The sequence below is a fragment of the Erpetoichthys calabaricus genome, chromosome 5, assembly GCF_900747795.2.
Source record: "Erpetoichthys calabaricus chromosome 5, fErpCal1.3, whole genome shotgun sequence".
Taxonomy (NCBI): Eukaryota; Metazoa; Chordata; class Cladistia; order Polypteriformes; family Polypteridae; genus Erpetoichthys; species Erpetoichthys calabaricus.
Genome location: NC_041398.2, coordinates 114,110,510 through 114,126,386, shown reverse-complemented (window position 1 = coordinate 114,126,386; position 15,877 = coordinate 114,110,510).

Sequence of the window (15,877 nt, the reverse complement as noted above, 5' to 3'; positions counted from 1 at the left end):
ATTGGGTAAATCTGGAACGCGATAATTTACACCAGTAGAGGGGCCAAGAGGGATGGCAAGTACAGTCAGTGCAGCATTGCTACATCATCTGAGCTATCACTGGCGAAGCTTTTGCTTGACCAAGGTTTCTGTATAACAATAGGCAGTTTCTGTACCTCACCTGAACTGCTTGAGATTTTACTTCAAAGGATAACTGATGCATACAGCACTGTATGACTGAACTGCAGTGATACGCCTTGTGACTTCAGTCACGTGAATGCATCAAGCTGAAGTTTGGTGCTGTAGCTGTGTGACAAAAATTTTAAAAGATTGCAATCAAGTGGAAGGACAAGAAAGACATCCGTCTCCTAAGCATTGCTCACAATGTAGCAACTGTCGATGTTCATGTCAGGAAAAATGTGGAAGCCGCTATGCCTTGTGCTGTGGTAGGCTACAATAACACAACACGCAGTGTCAATAGTATGGTTCAGGCACTGATATTATTCCTTTTCATGTGCAAGCAACAGAAAAAATGTAAGAACTTTGTGCAAAGAAGTGATGGTTGACTGTCTCAAAATATATCACTCAAAGAATGTGTATTAAATGTGCAACAGTACAGCAACTGACACTATAGACATATCTCTTCCACTGTATTGACATTAACACTTTGGTATTTACTGTACATGTTTGTGTTACATATAATACCATTTTTTGTTACTGAAAAAAACCCAATGCTTCTGTTTTTTCCAGGACTAAACAGAACGCTAAGGACGCAGCACATAGCCTGATGTGTTCTGCTTGATTGTGAGCCTCACTGGTGTGAAGGGTAATATGAGGTCAGTTTTTTGCATTGCGTGGACAGCATTAAGTACCCTTGGTGCACTTGCATGATTTGGCATGAAGTTTAATTTATGGGACAAAGCAGGGAATCTCACATACAGATGTAGCGTGCTGGCAGGCCACAATCCCCAGTTTCCTGATGTTTATTTTAATTGTTGAAAACTGTGTACAAAAATATGATTTAAAATAACAGCTATTAAAATTTAAGAAGAAAGCTGACATAAACAGTAGTTCTATTCTACTAGTAGGTAGTTTTTGGTATAGACTATACTTGCTTGCAAAAATCAATTTTCTCTCCATCCTTTAATTTTTTGAACACACACTGCCAGAGTGAAATCTGCTCTTTCTCCCATGTCTATTATTTGTTCAAGACGTTCCCATGTTCCTTTGACATCCCAAAGATGTTCATGGTAGAAATTAATTACGAAAATTCAATATCCAGAATTGAGTGGACATGCAAGTAAGAATTTTTACTGTATTGTGTACACATAACAATACCATACAATACCCCTACTATTAGCACTACCATATAATAAAATTGGATTTTTTTAAAGACACTGAAATAATAGCAATTGTACCATATTACTAGGATTTAATTTCCACTTTTCATCTTTTTTTCTTAAAGAAATTCATATTTTGCCATTCTAAAAACAGCATGGATTATCTGAATTTCCCAGTTATCTGCATATATTTGCATTTGTACTCTGTTGCTTTGACTCTGCTTTGACAGTAAGCAGGAAAAACCTTGTAGTGATTCACTACTGTTTCTGTGTTTCAATTTGCTGAACTTGCAGCATGGTGGTCCAGTGGTTAGAGGTGCTGCCCCAAAGCTCCAGAATCTTGGGTCTAATTCCAAGTTGTATCGGTGGAGTTTACATATTATTTCCATGTCTGTGTAGGTGTTTCTTTAGTTACATCCAGTTAAGTTAATTGGTGGTGCTAAAGAAGACTCCATACGGGTGCTTGTTGTTGTGTGAGCATGCCCTTAAGTAGACTAATGATGTGCCCAGTGATTTCTGTTGCCTTTTGACCATTGTTGCTTGGACAGACAATACCTGCAGGGGTTCCTGAACTGGATAAAGAGGTTAGAAGATGAATAGATGGATGAATTTCCAGATGTTTTTGTACTAATCTGTGGCCTCATGTAGTAATAACAAATACTTTACTAGATGTGCCTGTCTAAGATGGGTTGAAATCTAAGTAAACATATTAGACCTCAGCATTAAAATTTAAAGTGCAGTGTGTCCGTTATACACATTTAGTTAGATAGATAGATACATAGATAGATAGATACTTTATTAATCCCAAGGGGAAATTCACATACTCCAGCAGCAGCACATTGATAAAGAACAATGTTAAATTAAAGAGTGATAACAATGCAGGTATAACAGACATACAATAACTTTGTAAAATATTAACGTTTACCCCCCCGGGTGGAATTGAAGAGTCACATAGTGTGGGGCAGGAACGATCTCCTCAGTCTGTCAGTGGAGCAGGGCAGTGACAGCAGTCTGTCGCTGAAACTGCTCTTCTGTCTGGAGATGATACTGTTCAGTGGATGCAGTGGATTCTCCATGATTGACAGGAGCCCGCTCAGTGCCCGTCGCTCTGCCACGGATGTCAAACTGTCCAGCTCCGTGCCTACAATAGAGCCTGCCTTCCTCACCAGTTTGTCCAGGGGTGAGGAGTCCCTCTTCTTTATGCTGCCTCCCCAGCACACCATCGTGTAGAAGAGGGCACTCGCCACAACCGTCTGATAGAACATCTGCAGCATCTTATTGCAGATGTTGAAGGACACCAGCCTTCTAAGGAAGTATAGTCTGCTCTGTCCTTTCTTACACAGAGCATCAGTATTGGCAGTCCAGTTCAATTTATCATCCAGCTGCACTTCCAGGTATTTATAGGTCTGTAACCTCTGCACACAGTCACCTCTGATGATCACTGGGTCCATGAGGGGCCTGGTCCTCCTAAAATCCACCACCAGCTCCTTGGTTTTGCTGGTGTTCAGTTGTAGGTGGTTTGAGTCGCACCACTTAACAAAGTCCTTGATTAGGTTCCTATACTCCTCCTGCCCACTCCTGATGCAGCCCACGATAGCAGTGTCATCAGTAAACTTTTGCACATGGCAGGACTCCGAGTTGTATTGGAAGTCCGATGTATATAGGCTGAACAGGACCGGAGTCCTGGTACAGGATTTGTAAAATCAGTGTTAATGTTTGTGATGTGCTATCTGTTGGACAGCAGAGACATAGCAACCGTATGGACACACAGACAGATGCACATATGCTTGTCCTTTTATTAAGGTGAATTGCTTATATAGAGTTTTATTATTATAAGTTGTTGTGTGTCTTATTCCTTTGTTTTACCATTAATCATGCAGTGGCTGGTACTTTCTGGTAGTATTTCTTCAGATTTTAATTATACATGAACATGTTAACAACTGTATGTAGTGCAAGAGTTTTTATACCTATTTTAAAATTAAGTCCCATGTAGTAAATGAATGATCCCGCTTGAAGATTTAGACCATAGTGTGCATTTTTTATGAATTTCAATGCTTACTGAACTAGTAGTGGAAAATATAAAAGTAAAATTTGGTCGTGTGAATATATAAAGTATAAATAAACTTTGTTTAAGTACCTACCTAATTTTCTTGTCAGTTTTAAGCTGATACAGGTTCTTTTTTCTGTTTCACTCTGAAAAGTTATACATTGTAGGTTTTTTGATCCTGGAGAAAATTAAAAATAAGATTTCCTTTCCAGGAGGCATGGATGCAAAAAAATACGTCTAATTTTTGAAACCAACAGTGGCATCAAAGTATACTATACTGTATCCACTGAGTCCTGGGTTCAAATCCTGGCCGTCATTCTGCTTTTGTCTTCTTGGTGATTGTCCTTGAAGTCCTTGCTTTTCTCTCTCACTTCATCAAGACGTACATGTTCGGTTAATTGGCTAAACTGTACTGTCCCAGTATCAGTGTGTGTGGGTATATGTGAAAAAGTGCACCCATTCTGTGGTCAGATCCAGGCTTGTGCCCAGTAATGCCAGGATAGCCACTGGACTCTAGGAGCCCAGCACTGAGTAAGCAGCTCAGTAAATGAATGGAGTGTTCAATGAAATACACAATAGCTGTGAATGTTCTAATTTATAGTTTAGAAGGTTTTACACTTTGTGGCAGCTCAGGTTATGTCTGAACAAAACAAGCTGGATATTTCTTTCATGGTTTGGACAGGATAATAATAATTATTTGCATTTATATAGCGCTTTTCTCACTACTCAAAGTGCTCAGCAATTGCAGGTTAAGGGCCTTGCTGAAGGGCCCAACAGAGCAGAGTCCCTTTTGGCATTTACGGGATTCGAACCGGCAACCTTCCTATTGCCAGTGCAGATCCCTAGCCTCAGAGCCACCACTCCGTCCTGAATATGAATATCTTCTTGTATAAAGTATATTCAACTTGCATAAACTGTGACTAAATATTGTTTATTTCTTTACATATCAAAGAGCCACACATCAGAAAAATAGCCAGAATGCTCAACCACCTACTAGAAATGGTAAAGCATCTGTGGCTTATTTATTACAAAATAAGAATATTTTGAAATTGATAATAGTAGTTCACAAAATTCTTGAAAACAATTTATTTCTTTGCACTAAACCGTGCTTTTTAAACGAGTCAGTTTTCTGACGTTTTCAGTTAAAGTGCAGTACATTGCAGTGGTGTGGTAGATTGCATATTCTTCTTAATTTACCCACCTATAGCAGTTTAATCTTACATCTGGGCATATTTTCCAAAACTACACTTATTCAGGAAGGTATAATGCCTTTTAAATAGGTCAATAAAAAAGAGGAAAGATGGTAGGAGATAGCATCTGCCTGATCAATGCTAAACTTAGAGTCTGGCTCCAAATGGATTTTTGCACAAACTACGGCACAGCCCAGAGACATTAAAGGAATTTATTGAACTGAGGATGTTCTCTTCTGCAGTGTTAACATTGGCAAGATTTGCATGTGTGTTGAAAATGCACCCAGAAAGTACTGATTTATGTTCTGAATTGCTGAAACATGGGTCACAAACAGAACCAGCAATGGCCAGATGGCTTTATAAATAAATACAGGATGTTTCATTCTAGGGTTGGCTTTGGAAAATTCCTCTAAGTTAGAGCTTCAGTGCATTTTATTGGCTGTCTGTCTCAATGTACCAAACACCGTCATAGTAAATCACAGCATACAAAAGAAAACTGCACAAGTGTGGTGATACTGCCCCAATGTTATAACTACATTATGAAATTCCTTTTCAGCCAGCAAAATGTTTTTTCCATTTTTTCCTAATTGGTTTCATCCAGTGCAGGATTGTGGAGAGCTGGAGCCTATCCTGGCAACAAATGTGAAAGGTTCATGGATTCAATTTCAAGTCACAGGAACTGTCACACCTCATTATCAGTTCAAATAGTTTATCTTGTTTTTTTGTAAAATGTTGATGATTGAATGCTCTTTTCTGTGTAATGTGTTGGGGGTTTACTCCTTCATGTACTGCTCTGTATTCATTGAATATCTACAAAGAGGAATTTTATTTCAATTACTAGTCCAACAGAATTTTCATAAAACATCTTGGAATTCAGAAACTACCAAATTGGACCAATTTGTGACCCAGTAAAGAAATAACTGCGGTGACATGTTTGTACTTTCTATTTTCATTGTGTCTGTTTTAGTCAATTTTATCATTTAAACTTTTTTGATTACATTTCTTAATCTCATTGTATTTTTGTGATTTAGACCTTAAACAGATTTAGAAAGCATTTGATATTACAGTGTGAGACTGCGGGTGAGAAAATCCCTTCATATTCATCATTTGCCACATTTATGTTTTTATTATTATTATTAATTAATTAATTTATTTATTTACATAACTACTACTTCTCAGTTTACTATGATACAGCTGATTTGGCAGGCCCAATGGCTACAATAATACTGTTTGCATATACATAAGCAACTGACATAGAATTTGGTACTACCTCGAAACTCCAAGGTTCTCAAAATGAAAAAGCCATGGGTGAGATTCCAAATTGCACTTACAAAAGTCTCACTAGATGGGGAGCTGTAGCATTTGTCTTCTGCAATCTGAATAAACCTTTTTAGTACTGTACTAGCTGTAAAGGTGATGCTTTTTTTCTGTAGACTAATTTACATACCAATTGAGACCACACAAAGACTTTATTACCAAAGGGGAACTACTGTGTCAGCAAAACAGTTGTTAAAGATGAATATGTTGAGAAGTAATGTTAAATGCTTTAAGACACAGTACTGAAAGTCTTTAAAAATGTATAACCTCTAAAATTTTAGAATTGGTTTGCCTGACAAGAATTGATTTTCAAAGCTATGGAACATCATTCTTTGTTTTCGATAGTAAAGATTATATACTGTAAAACAAATCCCATTAGTCTAATATTTCCTACTATTATCAGTGGCAGTGATTAAGAAGGTGTCTGTAATGTCCACAAATTTTTATTTTCTTCTGATTTTCAAAATTGTCAGTTTGAGCTGATGGCATCATTAATATTATGCTGCAGGTAAACTGTCTTCTGCTTCCACCTTTACCAACCCCAAATGCATATTTTATCTATTCTTCTAACAAGTTTATTCAGTTCAAGATGGCATGCCAGTCCTAGTATAATTAGAAAAAAGGTAGAACCTGTCTCAGTATGGGGCATCAGTCCATTGCAAAGCACCCTTGCAAGTACTGTACACCCTCTCCCAATCATACAGAGTAAATTTAAAGTCACCAGCTAGCCTACAAGCCATGTCTTGTCAGTGTGGGATCAAAATTAGAGTACCTGAAGAAGATTACACTCAGGAAAAAAGTAGAACATACAAACAGCACAATCCATAAAGGCAGTGACTTGGCTAATATCTGAACTCTGGTCTCTGAAGCCATGACATCATTTTTTTTTCTGGAAAGTACATATTTTCAAATATATTTAATCCCTGTATTATGTAATTTCCAATGTCTTAGCTAGTTTTAGTTCAATTATGCGTAGTGGCAGCATGAACATCACAGGATTAATATGGCTTTTGTAACTTTTTTTCCTGTGTTTGAAACCTAGTGGCACTTGTGTGTCTGACCTTGGTTGCACATGTATGCTATATTTTAACTGTCAAAATATGGATAAATAAAATATTTACAAACTAGTCATTTAGCCCGTTACAATAACGGGCGCTAGAACAGTAGTGCATAAACATTAGTAGGAACAGTCTATATTAAATGGCAAGGGACTTTGACCTCATTCTTTTTGTTGGTCGTATTTTTCTTTCTTTCAGCCTTTCTTTTGTTGATGTTTACTTGCTGAGCTGACTGTTCTTAGTGGGCTGTCGCTGTGTATTGTGTGTCTTTAATTTTCTGTGACAGTAATACTGTCTTGTACGTCCGCTGGCTTGTACGTCCGTAATATACCTTTAATTTTCTCTGGCGGTAATACAGTTGTGCGCGTCGGTAATATGCCTTTAATCTCCACTGACAGTAATACTGGCTTGTATGTGGCTGTAATATGAGTCACTGTATTGTGTACCTTTAATTTCCTCTCGCAGTAATACTGGTTTGTATTTCCGTAAAACACCTGTAACTTTTTCTGACAGTAATATTGCGCATTGCACCGTGCCCCGCGCATGCGCACTTCACCAGAAGACACACACACACGGACACCTGGACGCACACAGGGATTTTATTAAAGAGGATGGGCATATTATTGAAAAAGAACCAAACAGTCCCTGCTTGCAAACAAACTTCTCCAGTAATCCAGTTGCATATATTATTCATAAGGTAGTTAAGTAGGTATATTTAAATACTTAAAAAATTTGTAGAAACTATTTTCAGTGTAGAATAGGTTATTAACTTATATCCATAGTTGGGATGTGATAGGAAAGTCCACACAAACACAATCAGATGATGACAGGTCACCATTCTGACACAGCCTACATTATTGTGCTGCCTCCATGAAACCATACATCAACTAATTCATAACTAATAATGATTATGTTTATCAATAAATCTGTACATTTACAGAGCACTCCAGTGTACCACATACAATATACCCTGAATTTATCATCTGCCATATAAATTTATTAATTCATATTCAGAAAATGCTTTCTGAACGAGACAAGATAACTGGTAATGAATGACAACTAATCTGGTATAGTTGCCATTTTTATTAATGCATTAGAATAGACTATGGTAAGGTATTTTGATAAGAACATAAATGCAATAAATTGCGCCAGTAAATATTTGTAAATTATTCTTTGTATTTAGAAATTAAAATACTTGTTTAGTGCTAAGCACATTTTTTGTAGAGTAGAATGGATTATTTTTATTATTATGTGAAATTATTTTCAGATAAGGCAGACATCAAGCTTTGATTTCATAATTAGATTTCAAATTTAAAACAGTGGACTGCCTTATTGTATATTGAATTTTTACTTCTTATATGTTTTTTATGTAAATTTTAAAGATATAGAGTCAATTCACTTTCTTTGTATCACTGAATTTCAGCTATTCCAAACTATCTCTTTAAAGATAATTCAAATATGAAACTGGTTTACAGTATCTGTAAAAGAGTCTGCATTGTTGCATTTCATAGTAGTACTGTAGATTACTACGTTAGGCAATCTTTTTGAGACAAGAAAGAATAAAACTCATGAACATTGAGGATGTTTTAACTTTTAAAATAAAATCAGGTCAGTGTGACACATACAAGCATTAGAAAAATGTTAATGAGAACAGGCAGTTCAGGCCAACAAAGTTCACCAATCCTAGCCTCCTAATTTCTCCAAAATAATGTCAGTTTAAGTTTTGGAGGTCCTTAAAGTCCTGCACTCCACCACACTACTTACTTTGTAATACTTTGATAATGTCACCACTTAAACTCCTTTTGTTTGAAATAAAAATGTTTAACTCTTTAATGCCTAGTTGCTGTTTTCTGGGCTTTTTGTAGAGCTGCTGAGCTTTTTTTGTAGCCTGGAGAACAGTTTTGGCCTCACCAGTGCATTGTTTTGCTTAAGAACAACCGCTTTTGACTTGTACGCTTCATTTTGTGCTATATGACACAGTATTCTGATAAACTTATGTACACTGTCCAGATGTAATATAGAGTCCACCATGACTCATAGGTTCTTCTCATACAGGATACATTCTAGTTTCACATCTCTCATGCATTCAAATTCACATTTTTGCTTTGTTAAGTGTAATACATCACATTTGCATACATTAAATTACATCTGCCACAAAGTACTGACAGTACTGACCCCAGAGTGACACGACTTTTAGCATTACCTTATTCTGATAAGGAATTAGCTGTCTTGTACGTCTTATGGAGCTGTTTTTTTTTTTTTCTATTGCAGCTTCTTTTTAATCTCCTTATTTACCTATTAAATGTTCTTTCATTTTTACTGCTTCTAAATTTCAGGTGAACTTCTCCTTCATTCGATGTAAAACATTTTTAAAACTATTACACTGCTTTTTGAATGTCTCCACACTTAGTAACATATCTCAGTTTATCCCTTTTAGTCTTTTGCTAAATCTGTTCAAAATTTGTTCTACTAAAGTTATACTTTAAAGTTTCATTTTTTGCATATGTCCTTTGCCAAAACACTGTGAAATATGTTATATTGTGGTCACTAAACCCTAATAATAATAATAATAATAATTCTTTGCATTTATATAGCGCTTTTCTCACAACTCAAAGTGCTCAGCAATTGCAGGTTAAGGGCCTTGCTCAAGGACCCAACAGAGCAGAGTGGTTCAATCACTTTAACCCTGTGAATTTCTGTCCTGGTTATTGCAAAATACTAAATCTTAACAGGCTTTCTCCCTTGTTGTTGCTTTAACATAGTGTGTTACAAAAAAAAAAAAATCATTGATTACATCTAAAAACCCCTTCTGGATTGGCGCGATCAATATTGGTCCCAATTGACCATGACTTTCAGATCCCCCTCTAATATTTCCTTTTTAATATTATTAAAGAGATGCATGTTGAAACTATATCACACTCACAAAATCAGGCCTCTGTCCCTCCTACTGTCTAGTCAGATCTACATATCCCTACTAAAATTTTGATTGTCATTCAAATGAAGAAGACATGCATATAAATTCATGCACATTAAACACATTGGTGTTAAAGACACAAAAAGAAGATGAAAATCCTAACATTGCAACCTACCCATTCCTAATAGGAATAGGCCCAATGTATACAAGATATATGATACCAAACATACAATTGAAACTTCATCTGGAAATTTTAAGTTCACAAACTTGCATATGTAGTTTATTGTGAATTTGCTAATTCCAGTAGATGAAGCCTATCCCAGCAAATCTACATATCCCTACTAAAATGTGGATTGTCATTCAAATGAAGAAGACATGCATTTAAATTCTGTTTTACATAAATGGCAATCACCTCTCCTTTTCTGTTTTGCCTATCATATGTATTTAGCCAAGATGCTAAGATATAATTTTATTCAGCTATGTAAAACTACAACTCACTTTCTCCTAGCATTAAAGCAAGCCATTTTAAATCTATTACTTATGTTACTTTGACTCTTTAGCTTTGGACTAGAAATTTTTAAGTTAGCTTGTGGATTTGTTTTCACACTATTGTATATTATGTCATAAAAATTAAAATTCTAAGTCTATGTCTTTGTCTGTAAGCAAAAATATTTCATACAATATCTATATAAGACCAAATTTTAGTTGTAGTTTTTTTGTTTGTCTTTCAAAGAATAGGAAACGAAGCCTTATTCACAATAAAGGTTTTCAGGTTTCACAATTTCTTCCCAGATCTGCCTGCTTCTGCAGTTTCTTTAAGCTACTTCCTGCATTACTCTGATGTGAGATAGATGGACTTTTTTTTCAAACCAGCTTTCATTGTTACTTATTTGTTTTTCTAACTCTTAACATGTTAGGCTTGTTTCAATCTACAATAGAGACCAAATAAAATGTCATTTTGTTTTTGTTTATGGACTAAAATTAAAAAAAAAAGGGTGGAAATTGTATTTTTTGGGCTTCAAATACTTTTATGTTGAAATTAAAAATATTGATGTGTATTTTAATGCTCTCCAAAGTATGAAAAAGCTTAATGGAGGAGTACACATTTTGCAGAACAATTTCTCATTGCACATTTCTCTCTCTGGTAATATAGTGGTAAAGTTAAACTACCAATCTTGTCCATGGCAAACTAATAATGTGTAATAATGCTGTTCAAGGACTTACTCCAGTCGGTGTGGTGTTATGGCTAGGGCACTGGGCTTTAAATGAGAAGGTTTACAGTTAAATCCCTACATCTGAGAAAAACCATTTAACCCTCCTATTTTGCAATGTGAAAGCATGTAAGGCATTGTGAGCCTATCAGTCTACATGGGGAAAAAGAGCTGTTAAATTTCTGTTAATCATGGAAGGTTTAAATATGTTTAAAATTCAATTCAGTGTCAAAATGTTGTTTTAATCTGAAGTACTAAATTGTATATATTTTTCATTTTGTCACATCTTCATTTTTTCAGTATGTTTTTGGCATTAGTCATTCTTCAGAAGAGCTCTGCTTTTGTTCCTGGATTTACAATTACTGAGAATAATACATGGGTAAAAGAAGATATATGAGAAAGTCTCTGAAACTTTTTTAATTTCCTATAAAGTTATCTAAACTTAAATGAAGACATAAAGCAGCTAGAATTGACATTAATGGATACAATATGTTGGAAAGGGAGCAAGGTCAGCAGTGCATTAAATGACCTAACTTAATCTTTCCCAGTGGTCTGTCCGGTCTCTAATCAATGACTTGACTTAGACAACACAGTAAAACTGAACTGCACAGCCTATATTGTTTAAATGGTTTGGTGCAATTTGTGAGCATGCATTCTGACATTTGATTTCTTTTTTCAAGGAGTATAAAATCAGTTATTGTGAAACTTTTACCAAATTCTTTCATAGAGCAATATATAGGTCAGAAAACTGTGGCATATATATTTCTTTTGCTATTACTTGTTTTATCTTATATAAAGAACTATATTAGATAGGACTGTCAACTAGTGTTGTGCACTTTTTTGGGAATGTTGAATGTTTTTTTTTTTTTTTTTTTTAAATGGCTTAAAATATACATACAGGAGCACTGTTGCAAAGTAAAAAAAAAAAAAGTATAATTTTTTAAAATATTTTTGTAGTGTACATTATGTACTGTTTTTGAGGTGTGGTGTAATTTTAGCATCAGTACAGTGTTATCCTGTCAAGACGTGGTTCCTTCCTTGTGCCTGATTCCTCCTGGGATAGACTTTGAATCCCATGACTCTGAACTGAATTAGGCTAGTTTGAGAAAGTATATTAAGTAATAAAAAAACAACTATTAATGTTTTCTAAAACAGCTAACTTCTCACTCCTGTTTCCATAATGCTTGATTTGTTTTAAATTAAAAATTGTAATGTATGACAAATCATTAGTGGAAGGAAGCATTATAAACCTATAGAATTATGCTAGTTTGTTATTATGGTATACAGTACATGTATAGTATTTAACAGAATTATTTTTATGTGCCTCTTTTATTTTTAAATATAGATACTTAAATTTCCCCTTTAGATCAATAGAGCAGATTAAGAATAATTAATATATATATATATGTTCATAATTAAAGTAACATATTTAAATTGCAGAAAAGTATTGTCTGACCACAGGATATGTTATGGATTCTAATGTTCACCACTTATTTACTCCATGGTTGCAGAGTAGTCTGAGAACTTCAACAGAATTATATTTAAAATGTGATGTGTATAAGGAGACGATAAGACTCATGACAGTTGCTTGGGCAGCCCTTGCATTGCTGACCACCTGTTTTGATGCACAGCTCTGCAGTACCACAAAATGTAGTCACTTTGTGAAACATTAATTCATTCAGGACACTACTGGGATGTCCAGCTTCATTGAGCTTGGCTTATGTTCCAATAGCAAGGGCTACTGTATATGGTGTTAAAGACACAAAAAAGAAGATGAAAATCCTAACATTGCAACCTACCCATTCCTAATAGGAATAGGACCAATGTATACAAGATATATGATACCAAACATACAATTGAAATACTTCATCTGGAAGTTTAAGTTCACAAACTTGCATATGTAGTTTATTGTGAATTTGCTAATTCCAGTAGATGAAACCTATCCCAGCAACAGTGGATAAAAGTCAGAAACAAATCCTAGACTGGGTTTTGGCTGATCACAAGCTTCACTCACACATCACTCTCACATACAAAATCAATTTATTGTTAACAGTTAATATAACAAAGGTGACCATGAGAAAACAGAGGAAAACAGAAGGAGAACATGCAAACTCCATATGGACAGTTTCCTACCGAGATTTTTATCGAAGATGTTGAAGCTGTTAGAAAGCAGTGAGAATCACTGAACAAATGCACTGCTCTAAAATAATTTTATGTTTCATTACTTGTTTGATGTTGTCAAGTTGCCTTGCTAATATTTTGAATCTATAGTCTTGCATTTATGTTTCATGTTAAGTATTTTTTATGCTTAAACCATACTTATATACTACTGGAAGGAGAGTATATTTACTAGTAATAACATTAACAAAAAAGCAAGCATGATATGTTTTAAATGTATAAAACATAATTCATTTAAGAACACAACTTTACCATGGCAAATTAATCTATATCATGACCCATCTGATCATTCTTATGTCAATTCTTTCTGGTTTTGCTTCATGTTCTGCCTTAATTGGCCACATCTCCCTCTTACAGGACATACTGTGCCTCAAACAGCTTTGATAAACATTTCTTTTCAGAAGTCAGAATTGGGGCCAACTCTGTGAATATCTTTCATGACAATCTTACCATAAATTGTTGTGGTTGAACCTCCACCTTTAACTCAACATGTCACCTTTCCTACTTTCTCCAAAGCAACTCCTTCAATTTCATTTCACTTTTTGTCATTCTTTTCTTTATCCCTCAATTACATTCATTACCTGTGTTAAAGCTTGCCTGTTTAAAAGGGCTACCCTTTCCTTTGTATACTGGAATGAGCACAATTCTTGTTCAGTCTTCAGTAATCCTCCCTTCACACAAAATCATGTTGAAGTCTGTCTACTCCAGGAACTTCCTCTGACGTCAGCATTTCAAATATTACTTCAGTAGGGCCACCTGCTTTACCCATCTTTTTTCAATGGTTTTGTGACTTGCTTTTTTTGAAAACTTACAGCCCAGTCTTTCAGTTTTCTCATAATGAACATCATTATTCCTTTTGTCTTTTTAATTATCCTCATTTGTCATTTGCACTCCTCGTCCTTATTCTCATTGGTTTCAATCATGTTGTGCTCCTCAGCATTTTTTAAGTATTTCACAACAACTGCATCCTGTCTTTCTTTTGTCATGTGCTTTACAACTCTGAACACATTTCTCTTTCCCTTCTTATTCTGCAACTTACTTGTAATATCTCCTCTTCATGCCATTCCTAATTCCACATTCCATCACCTTGTGTCTCAGCAGTCTCCTTGTCCAATCACATAGTCCTCCTTGTGTTGTTTTCACTTAGAAATCATTCATTACTTCCCACTTGCCTTTCACACTTGATACATCTGAATCCTTGTTTACTCATGGTAAACATGCGGGTGTCCTTGTGACACACATGAAGTCTCAACACTTCATACCTTTCATCAACCAAGCAATGTTTTACTTCCACCACATTTCTACACTGCGTGCCCTAAAATTCACATATGTACACACACACATTCATCAATGCAAACAGGGTGCAAAACATAGATACCCCAAAATCTTGCCAAATATGACAATTGTTTTGTCTTGGTACAGTTCTTTATTATCTACAGTACTTTACCCTTTTGTATTATAAATGTGTAGCCTTTGTCAGAATGCCTCAAACCCCATAGATTTTCCACTGTTTATAAGGTATTGTACTTTATAACTTCTCCCCACCTTATCTTCTACATCTCTAACCTAAGGCAATTACATAGAGTAAAAGACAAAGAGTTACGCTACAAATTTAAGTAATGAGTTAATGTTAATATTCATAAATAATAACAATAAGCGAAATACATACTGGTAATTATACAACATGATAAATGCTGATATGTAATTTCAGGTGGCACACAGACTTGTTAATTACATAAAATGTCTCTAGTTAAGCCATCATTTTCTAGCTTTCTTCAGAACAGACTGCATGCCTCAATATAGCTGCTGAGTTGTGCTTCTCAGTGAGGTCTTCTTTTCTGTCCATGGTGTGTAAGATGTTCCTTCATCATGATGGTGTGAAAGAGATAGAGGGAGGAAAGGGTAAAGCAACCAAATTTATACATTTTTTCTCCAAATACTTACACCAATAGGGCGTTTTGCTATAGAATGGCCTCTGATTCAAACCAATCCCAAACAGCCGTACTTCAGACCAATGGGGTCGCACAGTACCTTTCACACCTGCCCCCAAAAGCATTTGTTGAGATGATGCTTGCCAACTAGGTAGTCTTTCCTGTGGGGAATGATTAAGAGAGTCCTGCTGAGAATCACTTGCCAAACTGGTTTTAGGCACTTCTCCCAACCCTGTCATAAAACTCCTCACTAACCTAACTCAGTCCTAAAGGGGTTAATTAAACATCAAACCGTTGCTGTTCTTATCAGTGATATAGCACTAATTATCACATTGCTTTGTCTAAATTACAAATAAAGACATACAAAATATTTATCAACATATACAAAATTTTGGGCGGCATGGTGGCGCAGTAGTAGCGCTGCTGCCTTGCAGTAAGGAGACCTGGGTTCGCTTCCCGGGTCCTCCCTGCATGGAGTTTGCATGTTCTCCCCATGTCTGCGTGGGTTCTCCCCATGTCTGCACCAAGTTAGGTGCATTGGCGATCCTAAATTGTCCCTAGTGTGTGCTTGGTATGTATGTGTGTGCCCTGCGGAGGGCTAGCGCCCCGCCCGGGGTTTGTTCCTGCCTTGCTCCCTGTGTTGGCTGGGATTGGTTCCAGCAGACCCCTGTGACCTTGTGTTAGGATATAGTGGGTTGGATAATGACTGACT